The sequence below is a fragment of the Anolis carolinensis genome, chromosome 2, assembly GCF_035594765.1.
Source record: "Anolis carolinensis isolate JA03-04 chromosome 2, rAnoCar3.1.pri, whole genome shotgun sequence".
NCBI classification, from domain to species: Eukaryota; Metazoa; Chordata; class Lepidosauria; order Squamata; family Dactyloidae; genus Anolis; species Anolis carolinensis.
The window spans coordinates 70977732-70988298 of NC_085842.1; the positions used below are offsets into that span (position 1 = coordinate 70977732).

General features: G+C 38.5%; 1 long non-coding RNA gene across 1 annotated transcript in view; it reads right to left on the bottom strand.

Moving 5' to 3' along the window:
• Positions 1-9883, bottom strand: part of LOC134296059 (uncharacterized) — a 32907-nt gene extending 23024 nt beyond the window's left edge. The window contains exon 1 of the long non-coding RNA XR_010002628.1: positions 9675-9883. This is a non-coding gene — a long non-coding RNA (uncharacterized LOC134296059). The remainder of the gene's footprint in view (positions 1-9674) is intronic.
• Between the last annotated feature and the right edge of the window lie 684 nt (positions 9884-10567).

Here is a 10567-nt window from a genome sequence, read left to right on the forward strand (position 1 = left end):
AATGTGTACATGATGTTCCTTCTTCTTACCCTTCCCCCAATAAATCTGGAAAGTCCGTGAAACTGGTGGTGAGCCAAGGCCACACACAAAGTTGGTGTTGTGAACCATGCTTTGAGCCTAGCTCTTCCACATCCAAGAAGACTAGCATCCGTGCTGCCGTTACATTGGTTCTCTTGAAATTTCTGGGTGGTTTTGCTTACATTGGGTTGTAATTGGGTTTTGAAGGGTTTTTGCTCTCAGTGTCATCATAGGCCAGCTACTTTCATATTCAGTGAACAGGAGAGTACATGCTGCTGGCTGTATATATGCATCTGAAAAATACTGAGCTTCACTTGCTCTCAGCAAATTCTGTTTCTTCCGTAATAAGTTGCATCTATACTATCTTTAGCTTAAACCTATTCAATATTTTTCTCAAATCTTATCAAATCAAAATACTCATTAAGGGGCCACACCCACATCATTTTATTTCTGTGCTTTTGTTTCTATACTTTTTCATGTCTACAAAACTACTTAATGAGAAAAGAGCAGATTAAGTAAATGACAATTAAGAAAACTGGTGAAACCTTTCTATATATGCAGCATAGGAAAGCCAGCCTGACAATTTTGTAAAGCTTTCACCACTGAAGTAGAATACTGAAGGCCAGGAATCTATTTACACTGTACAATTATAGTACCATCAAGGGCTGCTGAGATTTTGTGATGTGAGTTTATATACCTTTATGATTTAAACCTGTATTGTTGTGATATTAATGTTGTTTAATACTGTTTTAATATTTGTATATTTGATGTTGTATTGAAATGCTTTTAATTGTGAGTCACTTGGAGTCTCCATATGGAGAAAAAAGTGGGATATAAATAAACTTCTTCTTCTTCTTCTTCTTCTTCTTCTTCTTCTTCTTATTCTTATTATTATTATTATTATTATTATTATTATTATTATTGCCACTGGAACTGCCATATCATCATCCTATGGAATCCTGTAGTTTGTATTTTGGAGAGACAATAGAGCAGCTTTCTGGATAAGTATTCTAAATAAAGCCTTTCCTAAACTACAAACCCCAGAATTCCATAGGCTGGAACCATGGGCAGTTTGAGTGAAATCATAGTGCTACAATTATGTATTGTAGTATGACAGAGTCAGAGGCAGGAATTAGGAAGCCATCCTGAAGTATTTGGATTGCACCTTGCACCAGCCAGCATAGGTAATGGTGAAGAATGTTGGGAGATAGTCCTTGAGGGAAGCTGTTTATTTCAATAAATTGTGAAAAAGTAAGTTATGTAGTAGTAGGTTGCTGGAACAACAAAATTGCTTTAAAAATGAAATAGGGGCATCAGAGGAGTGGGAGGGTGGAGTTGTGAGGGTATGCAGAAGTATGATCTTGGGACCGTGGAGTGATGATTTGGAACAATTGTGTTGTGGATAGCTTTGAAAACAAGTCTGAGGAGATATTGGTTGAAGGCTCAGTGGTAGAGCTGGAGGCCAACAATGCCCATTAGCTCCCTCAATCAAGCTTTGAAGGAGAAGCCATGGAAAGAGTTGCTACTTCTCAGCCTGCAGAACAAGTGCAAGCAAGTTCCTCTGAGCATGCTAAGGAAGAGTTAACTGTTCCAACTGTCATAGACCTGCAAGGAGAGAGAGATGTCAACTGTGCAAGTCCTTGAGACTAGCTAAGAAATGAGCCAGCAACAGGTAATACCTGAGAACATTGTTGCTGACTGCAACATCAGTGCTAGAAGTTACAACTCCAAACTCTTGCAATCTGGTATAAACTCTGGATTTAGGCATACAGATTCTGATTTAACCTTGTACTCTGAACTCTCTGGTATTCGGTTGAAGGCCCTGGAACAGACACTCTGTTGTGTTATTGTGCTACTGTTTTGCCTCTTGGCTGGACTATCGTCATGACCACAGACTGTTGATGAATGTTCTGCTGGTATTTGAGGGTTGAGGCTTCTGATAAATTTTATCTATGAAGAGAGAAGTGATAACAAAAAAGTTCATCTCAGTATGTATCTGCTATTGACTATTGAATGTATCTGCTATGGATGGCAATAACAGCTTTATGTGATAAAATCCACAGATAAATTGAATTTATGTTATTTGTTTTCTAAGCACAACAAAACTAAATACTACTTAATTTCAAAGGACAGTATAGAGGTTGCTGGATACGTCCAATTCACTTGTCTAGAAAAAGATTCCCATTCCTCAGAAATGTAATAAATGTCTAGAGATGTTTTATATCAATGATAGAATGTTTCAAATTATAAACTCCCTTTAGAAACTAGTTAATTAACCTCACAAACAGAACAAAAGGAACTGCAGAAATATAGATAAAGGAAAGTAAATTACAGCTTTTCAAACTGTCTCTTTTAAAATGAACCCTCTGGAGGGAAATACCACACTTCTTTCTGGATTTCTAGAAAATATCCAGTTGAGAAGGTAACTTTCATTGGTTATGGGCTCAAATAATCCTGTTTGCAATTTGAATGATGGGAGGAGAATGTGTATAGGCGTCTCTGAATCAGAATACTTTTTTCTCCCACAAGAACCAATTAATAAATATCATGTACTATTTTGGGTGAGAGATAACTAAGGTAGGAAAATAGTGAAGTATCTATATCTGGGAAATACAACAAAAACTCAGCACTAAAAGAGTGAAAGAGCATTTAAAAGAATTAAAGACTGAGGAAACTACTGCCCGTCAGCCTGACATCAATACCAGGAGAAATATTAAAATGGATTGAACAAGAGTTTTTCTGCAAGTATCTTGTGAAGACATTGTCAGATGGATCCATAATTGGTGGAAAACTGTGCCCAGAGTCATCAGTGCTGTACTTCTCACGGGAAAGAGGCCTCAACTGGAGTGGCTCGGGGTTCTGTCCTTGCGCTGATGATCTTCAATATTTTTATTAATTATTTAGATGATGACATGGAGGGAGTCCTTATCAAGTTAGCAGATCATACAAAACTGGGTGGGGAAGATGTGAATACATTGGAAGATACAAACAGAATTTCTTATTACCTAAATACTTGAAAAGTGAGCCCCAGTGGCGAAGTGCGTTAAAGCACTGAGCTGGAGACCGAAAGGTCCCAGGTTCAAACCCCAGGAGCAGCATGAGCGGCCGCTGTTAGCTCCAGCTCCTGCCAACCTAGCAGTTCGAAAACATGCCAATGTGCGTAGATCAATAGGTACCGCTCCGGCGGGAAGGTAACGGTGCTCCATGCAGTCATGCCAGCCACATGACCTTGGAGATGTCTATGGACAACACCGGCTCTTCGGCTTAGAAATGGAGATGAGCACCAACCCCCAGAGTCAGACATGACTGGACTTAATGTCAGGGGAAGCCTTTACCTACCTATTCAACTTGTATGCAGAATACATCATGAAACGTGCAGGGCTTGATGAATCCAAGCCTGAAGTTAAAATTGCTGGAAAAACATTAACAACCTTAGATATGTAGATGGTACTACCCTGATGGCTGAAAGCGAGAAGGAGCTGAGGAGCTTTATAATCAAGGTGAAAGAAGAAAGAGCAAAAGCTGGGTTGCAGTTAAACATCAAGAAAACCAAGATTATGGCAGCCAGACTGATTGATAACTGGCAAATAGAGGGAGAAAACGTGGAGGCAGTGACAGTAATCTATGGATGCAAGAGCTGGACCATGAGGAAGGGTGAGCGAAAGAAGATAAAAACTTTTGAAATGTGGTGTTGGAGGAAAATTCTGAGAGTGCCATGGACCACAAGAAGATCCAACCAGTCCATACTCCAGGAGATAGTGCCTGACTGCTCGCTGGAGGGAAGGATCTTAGAGGCAAAGATGAAGTACTTTGGCCACATAATGAAAAGACAGGAAAGCTTGGAGAAGAGAATGATGCTGGGGAAAATGGAAGGAAAAGGGAAGAGGGACTGACCAAGGGCAAGATGGATGGATGGTATCCTTGAAGTGACTGGCTTGACCCTGAAGGAGCTGGAGTGGTGACAGCTGACAGGGAGCTCTGGCGTGAGCTGGTCCATGAGATCACGAAGAATCCGAAGTGACTGAACGAATCAACAACACATTGTCAATTTACCTTATTATGAGTATATTATTTTTGTGTTCGTGCATTTAATGTTTGCCTTTTATGTTTGGAACCCGTCCTGATGATGATGATGATGATGAGGAGGAGGAGGAGGAGGAGGAGGAGGATGATTATTATTATTATTATTGGAAAGCAGCAGGTGTAATCAAAGAAGTAGGATTATTCAATTAAAATACCTTGGCAAAAAAACATTTCAAGTTGGTGCTGGTGTTGTGTGTGTGCTATGTGTACCTCCAAGGGGAGGGCATTGCATAGGTGGGACAATGAAGAAGACAATATTTCTGAAAAGGTTCTGTCCTTGGGGATGATTGAAGATTGTGTAAGAAACATTTTAGAAAATGCTTGTAGAAACAATTCAGACAGTGATAAAACTGTAAAAGATAATCCATACCAAAACTAGATCAAAATGATAATGGTTCCAAAACTTTCTCAGGAATAATTCAGATGAATTTTGTGAGGTGTACAAGATCATACATTTGAAGTTGTATATTTAAGTAAACACAGGCCTAGTATCTGAGTGTGAAATTTGTTAGTACAGAAGGGAAACTCGAGAAGAAAATCATGATGAACATGAGGAAAGAAGTATACTGTAACTTCTTTGTTCACAACATAAGAGATGTGGGCAGTTAGTGAAACTGAAGAACATCAGATTTAAAACCAATGAAAGGAGAAACTCTGCCAAAGTGTGTAATTAATTTATGGACTTCATTAATGTCTGAGAAGCCTCCTTGTATTATGCATTAATGAAATCAACCTCCAGTGATTCCTCAGCTTTGTGGGAGGATAAGCCTGCTGTGGAAACAAGAAATAATCATGTTTTTCATATATATGTGTAAGAAAATTGACAAGCTGCACATTTATCCAGAAACTCTTTGTTATGACATACATAATACACAAAATACATGGAGAATAATGAAAATACTTAAGTACTGTGTTAAAAATTGAAATAATATTCATTGATTCAGTCTTACAAATAATTTCTTCTGAGTCAGAGTAGGCACAGTGCTATCATGGGCTCCATATTGCACCTAAGCCCACCATCTGTCCCCTAATTATTATTTTTTAAAAGAAAATAATAATCAGCATGATTTCTGGTTCAGTTTTTGCCTCAATGTTATCGAGTCATGGCTACCCCCCTCTCCAGAATTTATAGTTCGATAAGGGCTCACAAATAAATATATGATTTTCTGGAGATCCAAAGTTGTGCAAGTTCAAGGCCAGAAGAAGATCAAGAATCAACCCAGCAACAGCTATACCTCCACAAACTATATTGTATTTAACCCTTTAATAAATTGCTTTATGATTTTGTGTAACTTGTATCTTTCAACTGTATATTGTATATATTCCTTATATATGAAATGTATATAAACTGCTTCTCATAAATGGATCAAAATGTAACAGCCATCCTTCAGTTGAGATAATTTTCTGGGAATGGAAAAAGCTGGGCAAATCCCTCCGGCTATTTCCCAAGCCACATAATCATGAGATTCATAGTGTGTATGCAAAGATAGGTGACTTCGTTTGCCAGTCAGGCAAGCCCAAAATGTTGATACAATTCACATGATGTTGAGAGTCTGCTGCTCCTTCATGGAAATTGAAGCTTAGAGTATGTGCATTTATTAACTCTTTTATTGAGAGCCAAGCCATTGATTATCCAAGATCAGCACCTTTGTCCCTTCAATCCTGCTTCCTAACATCCATATCTTTGTTTGGCACAAAACTGGACATCTGAGCTAACCAAAGCTCATCAACATATTTCTGAGTTAATTGAGTATAAACTACTTTTGCAATTCAATTTCAGTTTACAGCAACCAAAATAAGCTAAAGACAAAGGAGGAAATGGGGTAGTGGAAAGATAACTTGAACATTTTTGAAAGTAGCTGGAAATGTTGGGCGACAGAGGATTAACCAAGACTGTCTCATCCAAATTGAAGCAGGTGGAGGGTATGCAAAAGAAATACATATTCATAATAACAATAACTTTAAACAAACTGAAAGTCCTGTCATTTCAGCATGTCCTGTTTAGGTTTGGTCTATTGCTCTTGTTGCTTCTAATGCCTGTCCCTCTGTACAGAAAAATTTAGAATATTGCCCTCAGCTTTAACCAGCCGTGGGCAAGAGGAATTAATTGGTCTTCTCTCTATCACCTTCATTTTCAATTTCCTACCAGCTGTACATAGTTGAAAGATGTTTTTAAAAAATTCTAGCCCTATGAATAAAAAAGAAGCCCTTGTAGGAGGCTATGTTTACCCTAGCGCTTCGGTGCCAATTTCTCTTTATTCTGGACACACAAACAAAACACTGTGCTCTTCTGTCTTTGATGTTTCCCTGTGTCAGCAACAGTAGGAGCCCTCTCTCCCCCACTTCCCCGCCACCCCCCATAATACAATACAATTCAGTTCCCTTTCATGTGCAGAAAGGCAGAGCAGCCTGGTTGGCACCATAACAAAAGGTAGAATTCCTAGACACTCAGCCTAGCCAGCTGGCTCACCCCTTAGGAATAGGGCACGTTCACTCCAGGCCTCCCTTTCATGAGTGCTTCAGAGCTGCCCCTGATGTTTCCATATGCCTCTGACACACTTTAGGCCATTCTTTAGAAACTAAGGTCCTTCAGTTTACTAAATGTGTGTGTGCATATATGCACACACGCGCACACACACATGCAGCTGCCAAGAAAGAAGCCATGTTTTCCTCTTTGCCACTAAATCATTACTGAACCCAATTGATTCTGCATGGAATACTCAAACATAAGCTTCTGATGTTTTAAACTGATTTTTAACATTTTACTGATCTTAAGAGCGGAAGTTCCTGTATATATCCTGTGTGCCTCTACGATGTATATACAAAATGCTTTTATACGGTTTCTTTTTTTATTATATAACATACATAAACACATGCATAACTGAAAATATAGAATACATCTAATAACACCACAGTAAGATGTAAATAAGTAGAAAGAAAAAAGTGCTAACCAACATAAACCTAATCCCACCCCAGCCCTGTTACAGAACTACTGCCTAAGTGTAAAAACAAGGTTGTCCTGTTACTATAGACTCACTAGTAATACAGGCTAGAATAATAATTACAAACTGATTATTATTTATAATTCAAAAACATAAGGAATAAACACATTAGGATTGTTTTACAACAATGTACCAAACATTATGTTCATGCTTGAATGTTTTTCAAAGTAACTGATAAGTTATTCCATAAACTGTGGTCAACACTTTAAATAGATTCAGTAATGTCCTATGCAAGTAAAAAGTCTTAGGAATGCGTGATCAGCAACTACTGCCTGTCATCACCTTTAGCTCCCCTCAACCTCTTGACATATACACAATAGACATATACATATACACAATAGCCATATCTTACATTCTCACATTAGAATGTTTACACTTACAATTTAAGCAAGAAAAAATACTTTCCTCATACTCCATCTCTTTCTCAAATGTAATCAAAAGCCAATTACTGTTCAAAATCTGCAGACATCATCTTCCTTTCCCTTAATATCAAATAAAATGTAAGCAGGTTCCAGCCTTATTTTTATAATGTTTCAAATTAGTGGTATCTTCTTAGGATAGTTTGTTTTGTTTTGCTTCACCAGTTGTTAAAATGATACTTTGTTTTCATTTATGTTGTATATTTCCTTATGTTCCATGTTGAAGGAAAGGTAGGATACAAAAAGCAAAGTTATTCATCTAAACTGCAGCTCCCAGAATCCCCTAGTTGAGTATTGCCATGGATGGGAGTGTTAGCCCAAAACCAGGATCTTTTCCAAGCTTCCAATTTCAGATAGTGAAGCATTTAATCACTCTTCCTTTGAAATATAAGAATGATGAAAAAGAAAGCATTCTTACACATTTGAATATCCACAGTGGGCAAGCAAGTCTGACTTGTCATCCAGATGGTTTCTCCTGCTGGCAAGACTTTTTTTGTCTTTCCTGCTGCAGGGTGTGTGTGTATGTGTGTGTGTCTGCATATAAGCTTTTCTCTTCTAATAAAGAACTATCCTAGAAAGATAACAGCAGGCTGGAGAAGTAATACAGGTAGTGCATAATTCTATGCAAACTATTATCCAAGCTATCAAACAGCCATAAAGAAAATTGTTTGCCTTTAGAAGGGACATTTTCAGATAGGATAACCAGCGATCTTTCATTATCCTGCATTTATTAAATAGCACTATTGATTATCCTCATATGGATGAGTGTTATTTAGTATGATACTGCAGTTTCTTTTTGCTGCAGGAAATTAAAAAGAAACGTCAACAGCCCTAATCTCAGATACTAAAGTATTTGGTTGCATTCACATAGGGGTTTGGACACTTTTATGGCTGAGATATCTGTTATTAATATACATTTTGAAGAATGCATCTTATCACTTAATATGCAGAGTTCTGGACCTCTCTATACTGTCATATAATGTAGTTAAACTGCATTATATGGCAGTGTAGATGAGGCCATAGTTACCAAATAGAGCTGATAGCTCTTGTTCTAAGCACAGCTATTTTGCCTTTAAATGGTTTGCAACCAGATTTACACTTAAGATATGGGTGGACTAATGCCTTTCCCACTACCTCATTGAGAGAAGAAGAAGAAGAAGAAGAAGAAGAAGAAGAAGAAGAAGAAGAAGAAGAAGAAGAAGAAGAAGAAGAAGAAGAAGAAGTTGTTGTTGTTGTTGTTTATTTATATCCTGCCACCATCTCCCCCGGAGGGGACTCGGGACAGCTCACAGAAATATCAAATACAAAACAATAACAATATACAATACATCAATAAACAATAACATGCACCAATTGTAATATTTGCACATTAACCAAAAAGAATAAAAACACACTTATTAAAAACATAGAATTTAAAGACAGTGAGGTTGTAATAGTAGATTAGCAAAGTGCACATTATAGGTTGTAAACTCAAAACATAGATAAAAGTGCTACAGATTCGTTTGAGGTCAATTTGGGATGAGAGGAGCCCTAAGGTAATGTCAAGAAACCAGGAGAAGTGTGACCAATGCAGGAAAGGTCGAGGAATATAGTTATGATTATGATGGGGATGGGCAATCTTAACCAAAGGCCTGGGTGAAAAGCCAGATTCTCAGGCTCTTCCGAAACGCCATCAGGGTGGGGGCTTGCCTGATCTCCCTAGGCAGCGAGTTCCAGAGCCAGGGGGCCACTACAGAGAAGGCCCTCTCTCTCGTCCCCACCAACCGTGCTTGTGATGGCGGCTGAAGCGAGAAGAGGGCCTCCCCTGATGAACGGAGAGACGATCACAAAGGTAGGAGGGTCCCAAACCATTCACCTGCACTTTGAATTGGGTCCAGAAAATGAACGGCAGCCAATGGAGCTCCTTAAACAGGAGGCTTGACCGCTCCCTATATTGGGCTCCAGTTAGAAACAATTGAGTAGAAAACACAATCAAATTTACTAAAAGTTGTCCTAGTTATAAGTGATAATTCATTTATTCCTTCTTACTCCTGCCATGTAAATTGACTCTATCACTAAAACATATTCCAGTGGATTGTGTGAGCTTTTGGAATACCGTTGATCATTTGGAACATGGGGGCGGGGGGGGGGGGGAGATTAGCTTAAAAGTCACCTTCTGTCTTGTTCTGCCATCAGACATCTCCACTTCACCCGCAAACAGAAATGGCGTTCAGATTCTTGGTTAGAAGGACAAGTATTGTAGCAGTAGCTATAACTTGCCTGCTTATATACAGTTGGAAAAAAATATATAATTGCTGACAGGATTAGCTCAAGGCACTTCACTGCCTGAGGAAGATAAGCTATTGGCACATCCCTGTCCACCCACCAGCAAAATATGTAGAACCAGAAGTTATTTTGGTACATGTGACACAGAATCCCATAAGCACTTCTAATTATGTTTGACAATAAATAATAAATAATAACCAAATAAATAACTAATAATTTGCTGATGAATCTGATGCAATGAGCATGCCATTTTACTTTGTCTACTTGTAGGACTGGCCCTGGTTAATGTTAGATAGGTAATAGGGAGGAATTCAGGAGAGGAAGGAGTCTTCAGTGGGAGAAAGGAATGCACAAGCCCACAGTTCATTCATGTGCCTTTAAACCCTGGCTAGAAGGATTTTCTGAATGCCAGAATGGAAATGCATGTTTTTGAAAGGCTTCATTGTAGCAGATAAGCAAAAACACTAAGAAAAACAAGTTTATGCTCTAAGGCACTCTATACTATACAACGGAACACAGTGTACAGTGTTGTACCTTGTCCTCTGCATGTATAACCCTGCTATTTAAACTACTTCCGCAAGAATGGGAGATCTATTTGAAATGCAATAATGAACATTCTCTCCTGTGTTTTCAGAGTTTGCCCCCTACCCCAAAAGAGATAAATGCTCAGAATTTTCTGCTGTGATAAACTTCCCTGATTCATGGCCTGATGTCCTCAAATACCTTTCAACGTATAATAGGGGATTCTAAAGTGTGGGCTTATTTCAAGCTGTACTTAAG